Consider the following 11,997-nt stretch of genomic DNA (forward strand, 5'->3'; position numbering starts at 1 on the left):
AATATTTATTTAGAACGGTTACTTTATAAACTTTGAGGTATAGTAAAGACGTCCGTTCAGTAGCAAGTCTCACACCGAACTCCTCTTCATTTTAAATATCTCCCGGGTCTTGCCAACCGGACGAACGGTTGCAACATTTTCACAATGTCGCGACGATGCAATTTCGGAATATTGCACGGCGTCTTCATGCCGTCGCAACAATATTAAAATTAAAACAAAGTTGATAATAATTAATACCGATATCGAAATCAATGGACGAATGAGAGATAATTAAAATATACCGTCTTACGAAGTACCCATTTATGAAAAATTTAAATCAATCCGTAATATAAGGGGTTTTAAACGTCAACTGTCTAAACAGTTCTCATCCCAACCACATTGGTCTCTATTATCACCCTCTCGCAAGTATCTCAATCGCCATTGTCGTAAAATAATCGTCCACCTGGGACCAGCAACACGGTAGCAAACTGAAAATTGGCCCCCGGCCAAAAGTGAGTTTCCCATACCTGCAACAGATATCCAAAGCGAAACTTTAACGCGACTGTCCGCGCGTCCATCGGCTTCAATTAAACAAAACATCCCCTGGAATTCCGGCCAAACTCGCGGACGTTTGATCGGCGAACTAAAATCGAACGGACTTCTGCTCGTGTAACGAGACGGGTGTTGCGAATATTTTCGCCGAGGGCTGGTTATCGCGACGAAGTTCGACTTGAATCAACGATCGCGAGGGGGCAAAGGGTCCTCTTGGCATTAACAATGGAACATCCAGCGCCGCGGTATCGTGTAAACACTCGCGCTCACCACCTTTCGCCATTCATGGCCCTGCTCTGAAAAGCTCCGTAAAACGTCCGTGCGAATGGACGAAAGCTTCGCCGTCTGTTCTTTATTGCGGCGGTTAAACAACCGGCCTTGAATATTTGATTGGCAATTTCACGCTCCCACAAAAGATCAGCCCTCAGACTGGCTGTCGCGGGACGGCGCCCTTCGCTAAGCGCGCACAATCAGCCGCGTATAATCAAACGCAACCCCTGAAACGTTCCACGGTTTCCAGACCCCCCACCACGGTTTCCGGCCGCGACGTTACGAACTTTCGTTTGTGAGAAGGGAGTCGAAGATTTCGCAACTTTGAAGTCGGGTGGAAGGGACGGGAAGAATGCGGAAGCAATCTTTTTATTTTAGGGGAATCGTTTCCCAAAAGGCACGGGTGGTGTTTGGTATGCTTGCAAGGGAATTCGATTGGGGACGTTTATTGACTTCGTGGGGATCGAAGCATTCATTTCTTTTGGGGGGTTGGAACGCTTTTGAACGTTGTATTAATTGAGTCTGGAACGCTCTGGATAATGGGGTTGTAGGAATAAATGCTGTGAATGTTTGGAGAATTAACCCTTTGCACTCGAGGCCTTTTTTTCTGGTATCTACCAGCAACTCGAGATGCTTTCTTAGCATTCTATTGTCACGAATGCTAAGATTCTGTTGACTTTGAAAACGAGATCTCTAGTTTGAGATTTGAGAATCAGGTCACCTTTGCCTCAACGACAATCACGAGTTCCAAAGAAATTAAACCTAAAGAAAAGCTAGTGGTGACTGAAAATCACCTCTCGAGTGCAAAGGGTTAAAGGACTCGTAAAGCAGGCGTCAACGTGCTCTTAAAGTAAAGGAAACGCATCCCTAAAGAGTCGTTCTAAATTCTTGACGAATCCATGCTATAAACATTCGAAGCGTCTCCATCGATCGTGACTTGTACTTTAATTATCCCACGAGAAAGAATACTCGCTTTGTCCAGTATATCGGCACCGTCGATGTCAAAAGTACGACGTCGTTAGCTCCTTCGTCGATTCTTTCCGTTCGGTGGCCCGAGTGCGGCGAACGTCTCGTTATCGGGAAACCGGGAAAATGAAAACTCGAGAGGGGAAAGTCTCGAATCGAGAGAACGAAAAATCGCGACATTCGCGATACGTGCGCTGGGGGCACAATAAGAGAATATCAAATGAAGACATATCAAAGGAGGCACTCCATTACGGGGCGAGGAGGAAGGAAAAACGTGAAACGGGTACCGCGGAGAGAACGAACGGGGACGCTTGATCCCGTCCGTGCCACATCCGAGAGAGTTTTCCACTTTTCGCGACGAGACGAACGGAGAGAGAGAGACCCGCGGAGAATGTAGGATTGTAGAATGTTGAAGTTGAAGGATGAAGTTTTGGTAAAGTAAATAAAGCCAAAAGGCGAACGAGACTGTACGCGATCAGTGATACCAGCCGGGACGCGCTAAGACCGTTAAGAGTGTCGTATCCACGGTGACAAGAGGGGTACTATGGCTATTACTGTGGCTACGATCCCGAAATCATGAATATATTTCTTCTTATTATTTATGTATTGTCTATACTTTTAAATTGTCTTTATATATTGTCCTATCTTTATCCCTAAATCATGTATATATCTGTAAAATTATGAGGGGGTAATTAAGATACCCCTTTTTAGTCGCGCGTATACTTCATTGATGCTATGTTCGTCGCGTATGCGCGAAAAAACGCGTTCCGGCTGGCATCACTGTACGCAATACGTATAAGACGCGTCCGACCATTGCTTGCCAATTCTACTTGCAGTGGAGTCTCTAACAGTTTGAGTCCCAGCAGCGCGATTGCGCTGTTAAGAATTTATGTCGAGAAAACCCAGTACTCATTCAAAAAAGCGCGATTGCTCTGGAACTCAAACGGTTAAATATCTTTTGTAAACATTGAAATATAGTATACTTCATTCCCTGACAATGTCAACACGTTTTAAAAGTAATTAGAACGAATCACAAAGATACATGCACGCTACCACGGGTATAACCGTCACCGTAAGTAGAAATACCAGGCAATGGTCAGACAAGTAGTTCAACTCGTATTCCATTCGACACCTTCTAAAATATATTTTCTCTAAAAGCGAGGCCCGTATCAAGAAACTCTATTCCGCGTATTCGATAGATTTTAGCACAAAGAATCGCCATATTTGTCTCGCGATATTATATCAAGATTATATCGGCGACCGAAGCAAGCTCGCTTGGACGCGAAACAAGAAGTTCAGGATAGCCTCGGGCGGAGGTCGAGAAAGAGGTTAGGTAGATTCGTGGCAAGAGAACAAGTTAAAACTGGGCTTATCCGTGGCCCAATTTGCATGTCGACGTCGAATCGTGCAATCGAACCCTCGGGGAAACCTCGTTCCAAAGCTGATTAGAGTCGCGTAGCGAAGAGCGCGTCGCGCGAACGAACGTGGAGACGTCTCGTCATGGTTTCGCGTTCACCCGAATGAGAAAACGGGATCCTCTACAGATGTTCCGCAACTTTCCATCTTACGGGGCCTTTCTAATCCCATCACGGCCGCCCCGAGCGACCGAGTTGCCGGGCAAACTTGCCAGAAGCGGGACGTTGAGTCGGTCCTCCAGGCGGTGCGACAAGCTGCAAAGTGCGAAATCGTGTGGGGTCTCGAATGATTTAGAGGTCGATCCGGGAACATCTCGAGAAGGACGAGAACCTCGCGGACGGAATTCACGAACGGTCCCGCTCGACAAAACGTGATCGATTCGCGCAACCTTCGACCAGTTAAACGGCACTTTAATAAGCGCCCGCGTCTTTTTGCTCGACTCCTAATCGGCTTCGCGATTAATGGCCCCGCGAGGCGAAATAATCGTAGACATTAGCGTTCGGGGTGAATTCGAGAAGAGTCGTTCTTCTTCCTCCTATATGGGGAGTGGAGGGGGCACCGTTCATTATGAAAATTGTGTCGGAACTATTTTTTTTTTTCTCAAGAAGTGAAGTTGTCGGAGTTTGAGAGAGTATATCGATCTTCGTTGCGAGGTAAGATTTTCTTCCGGTAGTAATAACGGCGCAGATGGCGTAGAATTTAACATTCGTTTGTTTACGATTACGATTATCGCAAAACTGGTAATTACGTCGTAATATAGATTTAACCTGTAAAATAATACAAACGCAAACTATGGTTACGTGTTGTTACGTATCCTCGACTATATCCCAATTTTGATAATGTAAATATGATATATACAATAATAATAATAACAACATGGTACTGGCTGCGGGACAATATGCAATTAATATTTGCATACCAATTCGATGAATGCAAATAATATTTAATAATATACTCCGCGCTAGTTTCAAAATTAAATTGTAACAGTGTGTTCCTAATACTTTGTACAAAGGATCGTATTATTATGCATAAATTCTGGCGCACTTAATCATCGAATCAAAATGAGTTTCCAAGCACATAGCGTAGCTATAGCGATAAATGATATTAATTTAAGCGATTCGCGTCTCATTCCAAGGCACTCAGTCTCGTTGAAACGTCGAGATAACTCGTTCGATTTCAAAGTAAACGTTGCATCGTCCGAATAGTGGGGCATATAATTAATTAGCGTTGTCATCGACAAGTTCTTTGTTTTAAGCGTCGCCGATAAAACGACGAGAAGGTTCGCAAATATTTCATACGTTCGAAATTAACGTTTCATCCGCCTCCGGGGAACGACAAACTTTTTATATCGTGCTGTATAATTCCGCGGAGTTCTGTTTGTCCGTTTAAAAGTTCTTTAATATCGAAAACTCTTCGCGACGAGTTGCTCCGTCGAAGGCAAGCGGATGCAAATTTACTGAAACGATCTCCCGAAGCACAAACGAATATAACGAGAGCTGCACTGAGCCGAAGCCACCGGAGGATCTATACGAATCGGGGCCCCGAGCTAATTGCTTCGAGGAGGTATAATTACTCTCTCGGTTTTATTTGAAGTTGACTGATCCCCAGAATCCAACAAGCTCTTTTAAATAAAAGCTCCTTGGATGCTTTCGAATGAAAATCTGAACGAATAGGTACTTTGTAGGCTTTTCCTACGCGGTGACTCGAAGCTAGATATTCTCAGTTTCGTGGTGGATCCGTCCCTGGTATGGAAAGGGACTCGAATTCGTTCGTGAGAAAGCCCCAAGGTCCGCGGGTTGGCGGATGAAAATTTAAGGAATAAGGGCTGCGGTACAGTTTCTGAGGAGGAATAATCAATATCGAGCATAGCCACAGAGAAGGTCCGTCGATCGCTGGGAGGTGTTGGCGTGCGATGCACGGGGCTTCCGATGTTTCAGCGAGGCGGCATGACACGGCTTAGCATTCCAAATGCGCCGCCTTTTATCCCCGGGTAAGTGGATCCCTACGGAGCGCGGAGTCGGCGCTGCCTGATTCGGAACACCTGAAAGCCAGTTTAATTTGGCTGCTCCGTTGCTCACGACGTGTTTACACACGAGTCCCACCCTATAAACCACGTACTTCCCCCAGGTGTTCCCTGGAATTCTGAGGGCACACCTCGGCGAGCGGTCGAAAATTGTATCGCTGATCGATATACCCATCGGTTCAAGAGGACACCTCGTGGTATGAATCTACAAGGGTAGAGACGTTCGACGAAAACTTTCAGAGGCTTTATCTGTAAGTTATTAAGGGATAAAGATATTTTCAGAAATTATTTAAAAAGAAACAATACGACGGATCGCTTTTAACTTTCATTATGTTTTTAATTGAATTCTTTTATTGAACATCTAAATTATATTAACACCCGTGTGGAATACTATTTATTTTATGTCGTTTGCGTTCGACTGACAGTTCAACCACGTGAACACCTTCGTGAACCAGTCAGTGACTGTTTTTTGTTTCTCGTAACACGATTCTTTATCTACGAACATTGAGATTTCAAACTGAAACCTTATTTTTATCAAAATACAATATAGTCTATGTCCTTCCTCGGGATGCAATCTATCCCCTTGCCTAATTTTATGCTCGAAGCGTACTCTTGGCAATTTTTATATAGGGGATACCGAACACCGAGACATCGACTATTCCGTTAATCGCCATGTTTTTATGCGCGTCGATGATCCTTCGTACGCCCAGCGGACGTGGCTCGTTATAGAACGAGTGTATACTAGAGTAAACATGACTAAAGGAAGAGAGAGGTCAGCAAAGAAATCGGTCTTTGCCCGGCAGTTGGTCGACATAAGGACCGAAGGCAGTCCTGGACAGGTCGTTGGTTCAATCGGAGCAGTTCGGTCGATTTCAGAGCAGAATCGAGCAGACGGTTATCGTTCTTCCGTTCCCATTATACCGACGCTTCGCGATTCAGCGGTGTCGTTGAATAATTAACGAGCAGTCGGTACACTGGGACCGTCCGAACCGCGACAGCGTCGAGAAGACGTCGACTTCGAGAGGAAACCAGACGTCTTCGACCTCTGTTCCAGCTTCTATTTTCGTGCAATTACGCTGCGTCGATCATAAATTCGTGCTACTGTCTCCTACTCTATCCAACCATCTGAAACTTTAATATCCGGCCGTCTCCTGCTGGAAAAACTGGCAGCCACCGCGGACAGTATCGAATCCGCCATCGCCGCGGGCTTTGTCTGGTGGTGGATAACCTACGGTACCAATTCTCAAGCTTAAAATATAATTCACCGGCCACAGCTTTGCATTTCTCTACGAAACGACATCCTTCCTTGTTGGTATCCTCTCCGAACGTTCACCTTCATCGGGATCGCGAATTCCCGCGATTCCGTGATCGATAAACAGGAAAAGGAGTGCGTTTCCTTTTCTTCGCCGCGGCCGGCCACGATTTATCTTGGACGCGTCGGTGTTTTCCGCGTCGACGAACGCGGGGAACGCGAGGCGGAAAGCGTCGGAGGTTTCCGGGGCACACCGAGCGGAAAATTACAAATAGTTGGTGAATTCTGGTTGGCCGAGATGTTCGCAAATTCAACAAAGTCGCGAAAATGTAATAAAATGATTCGCAACGTTGCCGCAGCCTTTTCGGAGGGAACTTTTAAGAGACACGGAAAGTAGATAGGGCGAAATTGAAAGGAAATGCAAGAGAACTTAAAGGTAAACGAGAGTGAAGTGTTGAAGAAACGATGTGGAAAGTGGACGGATAATGGAGAGAGAAATGCTAAAGAAACGATGCGAGAACTTTTGGGTAAATGATGTGAAAACTGGAAGGAAGCTGAATGAAAACCCTATAGACATACGAAAATATAGACCGAGCCTTTATACGAGAGGTAACTGATAATCAGTGATCCGAAATCTGTTTTTTCTAAAAATTGAATCTAATATTAATCATTCTGTAACATTATTTTGGTTATTCAATATATTCTTGTTATTATTATGCACATACGAGAATATATATGAAATAACCATAATAGTGTTACAGAATGGTTAATATTAATTTCAATTTTTAGAAAACAAAACAGATTGAAAATCACTGTTTGTAATATCCAACTACGGAAAAGCCGAACATACCCGAACGTTTACGAAAATAGTCCAAGTCCTCTCGTACAGTCAGCTCGGTCTATATTTTCATATGTCTATGGAAAACCCTTGTTAAAATATATCATAACGAACTAAACAATGAAATTGTTTACATAAATTGATTGGTTGAACTCCAAGGAAACAACACCAAACAAACGAAGGAAAAATTGCGGCGCGCATAGGATAAATAAATGAGGTTGCACGTTCGCTACGGTCTCGTAAACATATTCCCATGGAAAATGCGTGCCGCGGTACGGAATTTTGCCGTGAAGAGAATAATTGCTATACCGTATCGAATCCTGCTCTTCGATGGTCTTCGGCATCGGACATTTTCCCCGGGGCAGGAAAAATGGCAAACGTAAACGGAATAAATTCCGCGGTGATTTTTCAACGTTTGCTACTTGGATATTTACGAGGCAGGAGCGAACGGTATGCGCGATGTATCCTTCGTTTAATTTCCCGCGTCAGGAAGCAGCAATTAAAATTGTGCCACTTCGTTCGAGAAGCATTCCTTTTAAACGATCGAATCAACGTTACTCCGAGGGAAACTTTGCGAGTAAGAGATCAGATGAATTCGTGCCGGGAACGGGGAAACTCGCGAATTACTAATTCGTTTGCAAACGAATCGAAGGTAGATCCGGTATGTCGGGGGAGTTTCGCGTGGCAAAGGAAGGAAGGGAACGCGTAAAAACGCCCGAGGATACGCCTTTGGCATTCTCGGGCGGCTCGAGTTACACGAAATGAAATTTAATATTTCACAAAGAAGATGGTTCCACGAGGTCCGCGGATGAGCTTCGCGATCGCTGTTTACTCGAGCCACGATTGCCAAGAATCCAGCGTCGCGCTCCGATGGCTTTTTGTTTCCCCAAAGGAAACTTCATCGACCGGTACACGAGTTTCCGCGCGCAGACTTCCGGTATCGATGCGCCGGGGAAAGGAATCGACGAGACGTGGTCGAAAATTCCCAACAGTCTTGGAGTCCTTTTCCGTTTTGCGAGAATAATTTATGGACGCGTCCATGACGAAGCGCAAAAAAGGAATATCGATGCTATTACACCGTTTTACGAAGTACGTAACGAAGTACCAGGTACGCAAAACGCGCAGCCTGAGAAAATGAAACGAATTAAAAATGAGAAGTTTCGCATCGCCGCGTGGCTAAGAACCCCGTGCTCCCTTCCACGCGATGTTCTTTCCCCTTGGTCGTCTTGACGGGTGTCTGGAAGGTGGCCAAATACAACGTCGCGGCAGGTAAGACGCGAGAAACCGCGGGAACTTGTTAAACAATTTGCGGGACGCCGAGACGAGGCGAGAACAGGATGAAATTGTGGCGGTCGCTGCGCATTAGAAAGGCAAACAGTCGCAAAGTTCCCCACTCGAGCATGAAAAAAAAAAAAAGAAGAAGAAGCTGGAGAGCAGGCCTCGATGCGGAAAAGAGAGAGAAAGACACAGCTTGGTGGAGAAGCGGAACTGCTTAAAAAGAAATTCAAAGCGAGCGAGAAATGAACGTGTCAAAGGGGCCTATTTGAAGAAAGGAAATCGTAACGAGTTTGCAGCAACTTTCCGGCCGAAGTTTTTCAGCGAGGAGCGGCATCTCACGACTGCAAACGCGTCCCGCTACTAGGAAAAAACACGCTCGAGCCTTAACGGATTTGGAATTTCCGGCCGCAGCGTGCCACGAGAGCCTCGCGATCCTTCGTGCCTTAGGAACGTAACCGCGCGTGCCTCTCCATTGAGTTTTAAGCGACAGGAATTGCCCTAGAATCGTTCCCTCTAGCCGTATCAAACGAGACAGAATTGTTTTACGTCTATTGTGATGCGGCAAAGGCAATTCGAGCCGATCCGACCATGCTTTCATCGATTCAGAGCCTGTTCCGCTTAGGCGAAACGAAATATGTAACATACCGATCGTGCCACGATGAATTCATGGTGTTCTTTGCAATCTAGTCTTTGAATACTACTAATCTAGATGCTAGGTGATAGAGCAATGATAGAGTATTTTTTAAATACTAGAACAATCACTTTTTGTACAGGAAATGTGACAAAATTCTAAACTTGAAATGCTTTCGTGCTAGGACGAATACAACTTAGAGGTCAAATTTTCTGCCGCACCCTGTATATTAAAGTGTATCTCTATTTTAGCGAGGAGGAGTAAAAATTACACAATAATTGATTTACTTATCGTTCATTTTTGGTTTCGGTCTGTATTGTACAATTTGTTTTGCAGTCAAAGATTATCATGCATAATTTCTTTTTTCCGTCGTTTATAACCATAAGCCTCGTGTCTAATGTCACGAAAAATCACGAAATTCAAGCGATCATATCTAGCAAACTAAACGCTGTTATCGTTTTTAACCAAACCGTTTTAAAAATATGAGCTGTTGCTGGTATACCTTTTCCTACCTAACAATTACCTAACAAATACGATTTACACTGGGAGAAACTCGCCTCAGACCACCGAATGAAAAATGGTTTCGCGTTACCGCGTTACGAAGAAACCAAATTATTTATTCACAGTCCTGCTCAGCTCCTCGTTGAAAGTTGATAAACGCACTCGTTTCGCGGTTCTTTACCCGCGCCGCAGGGTCACGGAATGGGTATGTTCATTCCGCGTTTTATAATTCCTGGGGCGTGCTCTCCGTGTTCCCACGGGACGGTCCGCGTCTCTCAGGAATCGCAGTCCCGTTTACAGACAGAGGGAGCTCGGGAACGATCGGGGCCAATCTTTCCTCGTGATCGTAAAGCAGAATTATTCACTCGCACCCCTATAACCCACTTAACCCCGCCCTTCATCCACTTCTCCCTGTTCCCTGGCTGAATACGAGCCCGTTCCCTCGTGCGCCTCGACCTTCTTTCCGATCGGTTTAGCTGGCACCTTGGTCGATAATGAAATTCTACCTTCCAGCAGTATGTGCCTTATGGAATTCCGTGGAGGGTTCTGTCCACGCCTGGCAAGAGCCGTGCGATTCAAAAACGTGACAGGAATCGCCGGCGCACGGTCGCTAGTTGTCTGGATAAGTTCTTGACCCTTTTGAGAGGAAGATTCCTAATTTCTAGAAAAGAAAGCCAGGGTTTCCGATGGTGAGTAATCGTGATATATTATTATTGTAAGTGGAAGTCACTCCAGGCGCCGGAGTTGAAAGCATTTCATTTTTGGGAGCTTTTGCAATAAATATGGAAAGCTATAATATCTTACTGTGCGTCGTATTATGTAGAAATTCGTAGTAAAATTAATGTGAATACAAATTAAAAGGATTTTCTTCCATTTGCTATACCAAACAAATTTAACTTCCATTGCGCAAGGAAAGTTTCATTCGTCCGAGGATTTTCAAAAATGCAACCATGAGCGCGCGTTGATGGAATGGAAATGAGCCTACGACAGGATCAAGGGGCAGGGGGAGTCGAGCATGCCAGAGATCGACGAGCGTCGCAACGTCAACGGAAGAAGGAGACCCAGCGATTGGGAGGAAGCGAGAGATGGCTCCAGGCGCGAGAGCAAGAGGGGCAAAGACATGTCCTGCGGGATTAAAGCAAAGCTCTGCGAAATTGCACGAAAGCCACGCAGTTTCAATAAACCCGACTGCCATGGTTAGGAGTGGCCTGTGATGGATATTGATTTTAATTTGAAATAAATCCGCTACTCTTTCGCGTACTGGTTAACACGATGGAACGAGGGACAAGGGAGAACCAAGAGATCGAAAGAATCTTGTCGAAAGGGATTGTTTTACATGTGTGTTTTAAAATATAATAACAGAATGTACATAGATGTAAATGTATATTGAACTGGTTTGATTAAGGTGGTCTGGTAAAAAATGATAACAGTTTAGATTGTCTCGTAACTTTGAAAACTGACGCGGCCTGAAAGTACACCAAAATTTAGTTGTCACCAAGTAGGCACGGAGTATGCCCTTGTTAGATGCCAACCGATGCTAGCTAGTTTATAATCTCGGTTGCTACATCGTTGGCGCAGAGGTGCCCCTGTTGTATGCTAACCGATACTAGCGTGTGTGTCGGTTCGGTTGTCCTCTCGTAGGCGTAAAGGAGCCCCTGTTATGCGGTAACCTTCACTGGCTGGTTTGTCGGTTCGGTTGCCATCTCATAGGCGCGAGGAGCCCCTGTTATGTAGCAGGTTATACTAATTTGTTTGTCGGTTCGGTTGTCCTCTCGTAGGCGTAAAGGAGCCCCTGTTATGCGGCAACCTTCACTGGCCGGTTTGTCGGTTCGGTTGCCATCTCATAGGCGCGAGGAGCCCCTGTTATGTAGCAGGTTATACTAATTTGTTTGTCGGTTCGGTTGCCGTCTCCTAGGTGTCGTTGTAATACGATATGCGGCAACCTGTATTGGTCAGTTCGGTTGTCAATTCGAAGTTGACGCGCGCTCGATGTCGCAACTGCTATGTTAAACGAAATAATACTTGAGAAACTGTTATCCAGTTAAAATATAAACTAGAGGTTATAAACACTCAGTCTTGATGAAGTCTTTGATAAATTAAAAGATCAAGTAGAATTACTGTGGACAAGTGATAAGAGTCTCCATTCGATGCGGCAGTGAGTACAATTTAAGTACAAAGTCCAAAGTAATCCCAGCCACGGATATTTAACAATTGGATGTTCCGTTTTGTAACGAGTCCGTTTAGTTATCTTCCCCGAGGCACGGCTCGCAGATTGTCTCAAAGGTTGACGC

At 45.0% G+C, this 11,997-nt stretch overlaps 1 protein-coding gene across 9 annotated transcripts in view; it reads left to right on the forward strand.

The window, feature by feature from the left end:
* The window catches only part of LOC128887785 (band 7 protein AGAP004871-like), a 207,098-nt gene that overhangs the window by 134,548 nt on the left and 60,553 nt on the right, over positions 1-11,997 (forward strand). The gene's annotated exons all lie outside the window — the stretch shown is intronic.

The sequence above is a fragment of the Hylaeus anthracinus genome, unplaced genomic scaffold, assembly GCF_026225885.1.
Source record: "Hylaeus anthracinus isolate JK02 unplaced genomic scaffold, UHH_iyHylAnth1.0_haploid 11989, whole genome shotgun sequence".
In the NCBI taxonomy this organism is placed as follows: domain Eukaryota; kingdom Metazoa; phylum Arthropoda; class Insecta; order Hymenoptera; family Colletidae; genus Hylaeus; species Hylaeus anthracinus.